At 43.5% G+C, this 5,129-nt stretch overlaps 1 protein-coding gene across 3 annotated transcripts in view; it reads right to left on the bottom strand.

The window, feature by feature from the left end:
* LOC113659134 (carcinoembryonic antigen-related cell adhesion molecule 5-like) overlaps positions 1–5,129 on the bottom strand; it is a 569,148-nt gene that overhangs the window by 347,435 nt on the left and 216,584 nt on the right. The window lies entirely within an intron of this gene.

Here is a 5,129-nt window from a genome sequence, read left to right as displayed (position 1 = left end):
GTAAAGGATCCACCTAAAGTATAACATGCACTAAGGCTGCTTACAATAGAATGCACACTCAATGTGATTCAAGGCAGGTGGCCAGATAGATTTGGCTGTCAGGTTTGGTTGGCTTTGTGCCTTTTAGACGGCTACCATCTTATTTCATAAATACTTCTCGGTTTCCCAAACATATCTCACCAGCCGACTTTGTGTGCACTGCTAATGTCTTTTCTTTTCTAACCTCACGGTTAACACTTCTATATATGGTCATACTTCCTGCAACTTCTCAGGCTGTGATTATATAGAACTGAAGTTTTCTCTTGCCGTGGAATTTGACAGCAAGCTATAAAACACTGGGCGTGCAGATTACTCCATGCGAATACACAGAAGGCTTCACTTTCAACAACAGGCCTTGAAACACTTGTGTGCAGATACTCTCAGTAAAACACAGTAGGATTTATAAGCATTCATTACTAGAAGGTTTACAGTAAAATACACAAGATTAATCTAATCAACTCTATTATATGAGGAAACATGATTATAATACTCTAATAACTCTATTATATGAGGATACAAGTTAAAGAAAAGCATTTCAGAATTTTTCTTGAATATTCTGAAAATAAAACATAACACATAATGCATTATAGTCTTCTTTTTTATTTTGGAATCTTCTTCCAGCTGTCTAGGTACAGCGTCATCCCTCTGTGTCTTCTTTTAAACACTCATATTCAAATCTTTCTACTCTTCAACCAATTCTTCAGCCTTTTGGATTTTTACATCAATCTTTCTTTGTTTCTTCCCCTTACGTTTAGCTTTTCTTTCCCTATTTCTCCTTCTCTTTGTATTATTTATGTCCGTCTGTCTATTGACGGATAAGTTAATAATTGGTCGTGGTGTACCTTGATATTTATTATTATTTATTTGCTGAGAACCAGTATTAAGAAAACCAGTATCAGGTATGTAGAGTCCTGTAACTCCATCCCGTACATGCCAGTGTCTGATAACATCTCTTGCATGCCGCTGGCTCACAACAAAAGTCATGGTGAACAAATGCATTCTTGCAGAGGAATATCCGCTACCTAACGTGGAGGATCTTTTTGCCACACTGGCTGGGGGAAAAGTTTTCAGCAAAATTGATCTGTCTTTTGCATATCAGCAGCTGGAATTGGACACTGAATCTAAGCAGTACCTTACCATAAACATGCACAAAGGCTTGTTTAAGTACCATCGTCTGGCCTATGGAATTTCCACAGCACCTGCAATTTTCCAACACACAATGGACCAAATCCTACAGGGACTTCAGAATGTAGTATGTTTTATGGATGATATTCTGGTCTCTGCGTCTTCTCCTGAGGAACATTTGGAAGTACTGGATAAAGTACTGTCACGACTGCAACAACATGGAATAAGGGTGAAGAAATCAAAATGTGAATTCCTCTGTAAGACAGTAGAATACTTGGGGTTCAAGATTGATGAAAAAGGAGTGCATCCAATGGAAAGCAAGGTGGAAGCGATTGTGAAGGCCCCTGCTCCAACCAATGTCTCAGAATTACGTTCCTTTCTGGGACTTCTGAACTACTATGGAAAGTTTGTAGCAAATCTTTCCACACTTTTGCACCCACTCCACCAACTGTTGCAGGCCAATGTAAATTGGCAGTGGTCTTTGCAGTGTGCTCAAGCTTTCAACGCCTGTAAACAACAACTGTTGTCAAGTGGTTAGCTCACTATGATCCCAAAAAGCCACTAGCCTGTGACGCCTCTCCCTATGGCATCGGCGCAGTTATCTCACATGTGCTACCTTTAGGGGAAGAACATCCAATTCCGTTTGCATCTAGGACTCTGACAGCAAGTGAAATAAACTATGCGCAGATTGAGAAAGAGACCCTGAGCATAGTCTTTGGAGTAAAAAAGTTTCACAAGTGTCTGTATGGCCGAAAGTTCAATCTGCTAACGGATCATAAACCCCTTCTTGCAATTCTAGGCCTCAAATCTGCCATTCCAACACTAGCTGCCCTCCGTATGCAGCTTTGGGCTTTGACTTTGTTGGCCTATGATTATGACATAGAGTACAGATGCTCTTCTGATCATGCAAACGTGGATGCATTGTCTAGATTGCCGTGTGAGCAAATCTCGGCAGGAGGGGAAGAGGAGATGGTGTTTCAAGTCTCCCACATAGATGAATTGCCCATCTGTGCAAAAGACATTTCCACTGAAACTAGGAGAGTTTGCTATCAAAAGTGTTGGACCTAACTTTGTCTGGATGGCCCAATCATGTCACAGATGAGCATCTGAAACCGTTCCTGGTAAGAAAAGACCAGCTCTCAACAGACCAGGGATGTATCCTGTGGGGCTCGAGAGTTATCATTCACCCAAAGTATAGGGAAAGACTGTTGTCTGAGCTGCATGAGGGTCACCTAGGCATAATAAGAATGAAGGCACTGGCAAGAGGATACCTCTGGTGGCCGGGTCTCGACCAAGACATTCAGAAATTTGTGAGTAAGTGCGCTCCATGTGAGTTGGGGCGAAACCAACCACCCTGTGCTCCTCTTCACCCATGGTCCTGGCCAACAACACCCTGGAAGCGCATTCACATAGACTATGCTGCAATAGACACGCAACACTTCTTAGTGATTGTGGATGTTCATTCAAAATGGGTGGAAATCTTTCCTACACAGCTAACAAATGCAGAGAAGACCATAAACCTCTTGCGTCATCTCTGGGCTTCCTATAGATTCCCAAAAGAGCTGGTATCGGTCAATTGCCCTCCGTTCACCTCTAGGGAGTTTGAAGAGTTCCTAAGGAACAATGGTGTTTGTCATGTTCTGTCTCCTCCTTATCATCCAGCTACAAACGGTCAAGCTGAAAGGATGGTACAAACCTTCAAAAAAGCATGGGAAAGGTTACGAGCACAATCTGTAGCACCTCATCTATGCCTGGCTCGTTTTCTGGTAACCTACCGCAACACTCCCCATACAGTAAAAGAGCGAACACCTGCTGAACTGTTTCTGAAAAGACAGCCTCGTATCCATCTCACACTGCTAAAACCAGATACATCTGCAGTCACCTGCAGACATCAAGCAGTCTGCAGTCACCTGCAGACATCAAGCAGTCTGCAGTCACCTGCAGACATCAAGCAGTCTGCAGTCACCTGCAGACATCAAGCATTTGCATCATCTGTAAACATCAAGCACAGCAAAAACGTGCTCACGACGCCCCTTCCAGAAAGCTCAGGTCCTTCGAAGCTGGTCAGAAGGTCATGGTGCAGGACTGTCGACACTCAAATCGTGCTTGGCTTCCAAGTGTCATCTTGTTCAAGCATGGACCTCTCACATAAAAAGTGCAAGTCGGAGATCGTAGTGTGAAGGTACATGTGGATCATCTGGTGTCATCTAATGTACAGGACAGGACGGATACTATGGGCAGTACAATAGCCAATGACTTTGCTCCAGATGTGAGTGACAAGGGCAATTCCAGCGTTACCCATCCATATGCTCCGGTGGAAAAAGGGACAGTTCCCAGTCCTGAAAGAAGATATCCACTTCGTCAGAGAAAAGCACCTAACATATTAGATCTGTAGTTATGGACTGATTAATGGTTCTTAATCATAAGACGTTCTAACCATTTGTATACAAGGTATGTTCTGTAAAATAAATAAATAAATAAATAAATAAAAACCTTTTGGTAGTCACACTGTTGCAAATTGTTTAAATGTTAAGGAGTTCAAAACTATGGGGGAGGAAATGTAATGTATTTTGTTATGCAAATCTATTCCATGCATTACTGTATTTTCTCTATGTGTGGAGAGAGCGCTGATTGGAGCAGGGAACAGTGTAATGGAAAGCGAGATCTGAAGCACTCGTCAGTAAAGACTCTGCAGTGAAATGGTTGTCTGTGTCGTTCCTCTTAATAGCAAACATAACACAACAAAAGCAATGTAATGAGTGTGTAAATGCTGAAATAAAACCCATTTTTCAGGATGTGCAAAGAGCAAAAAAATATGTGCAAAACCGCACATAAACAGTTTGTTATGATGGTGCTGTAGACATGGATGTAAATTGGAGTGTGTATTTGGTGTGGGTCATTGCAGTCCATACAGTTGATTGTGTGTGTGTGTGTGTGTGTGTGTGTGTGTGTGTGTGTGTGTGTGTGTGTGTGTGTGTGTGTGTGCATTGTGCTCGGTACAGTTCAGTTCAGTGTGGTCATCCACAATGCTGTTGGCTTTGCAGATGCAGTGTGTTGTGCAAATGTCCATGATAGAAGGAAAAGAGACTCCAATGATCTTCTTAGCTGTCCTCAATATCCTCTGCAGGGACATGCGATCCAGGATGGTGCGGTTCCCAAACCAGACAGTTTTGCAGCTGCTCAGAATGCTTTCAGTGGTCCTGTAGAACGTAGTAAGGATGGGGCGGGAGATGGGCTTTTCTCAGACTTTGTAATAGATGCTGCTGGGCTTTCTTGCTGATGAAGCTGGTGTTGATTGACCAGGTGAAGTTCTCCGCTAGATGAACACCAAGAAATTTGGGGCTCATGACAATCTCTGCAGATGATCCGGCAATGTTCAGTTTAGATTGGTCGCTCTGTGCTCTCCTGAAGTCAACAACCATGTCTTAGTTTTATCAACATTCAGAGACAGGTTGTTGGCTCTACATCAGGCAGTTAGCGGTTGCACCTCCTCTCTGTATGCTGACTCATCGTTCTTGCTAATGAGACCCACCACAGTCGTGTCATCGGCGAACTTAATGATATGGTTCGATCTGGGCATTGCTGCACAGTCGTGAGTCAGCAAGGTGAAGATCAGTGGGCTGAGCATGCAGCCCTGAGGGGCCCCAGTACTCAGTGGGGTTGTGCTAGAGATGCTGTTCCTGACAGAGTTGCACAGGAAGGTGTTCAGTCCCAGCAGGCTCATATTCTCAATTAGGTGCTGAGGGATGATTGTCTATACTGTAAGTGTCTATACTGTCCAGGTGGGTGAGGGCTACATGATAGGCTGAGGCAATGGCGTCATCCATAGAGTGGTTTGAACGATACGCAAACTGTGGGGGGTCCAGTGAGGGTGGTAAACTGGGTTTTGGTGTGCCTCATGACAAGCTCCTAAGAGCAGTTTTCAAAACATGGTCTTCCTTCCTGCTACATTGTTCCGCAACTGA

Source organism: Tachysurus fulvidraco, chromosome 15 (assembly GCF_022655615.1).
Source record: "Tachysurus fulvidraco isolate hzauxx_2018 chromosome 15, HZAU_PFXX_2.0, whole genome shotgun sequence".
Taxonomy (NCBI): Eukaryota; Metazoa; Chordata; class Actinopteri; order Siluriformes; family Bagridae; genus Tachysurus; species Tachysurus fulvidraco.
Note: the sequence above shows the minus strand (reverse complement) of the source record. Positions and strands in the feature narration are given on the sequence as shown.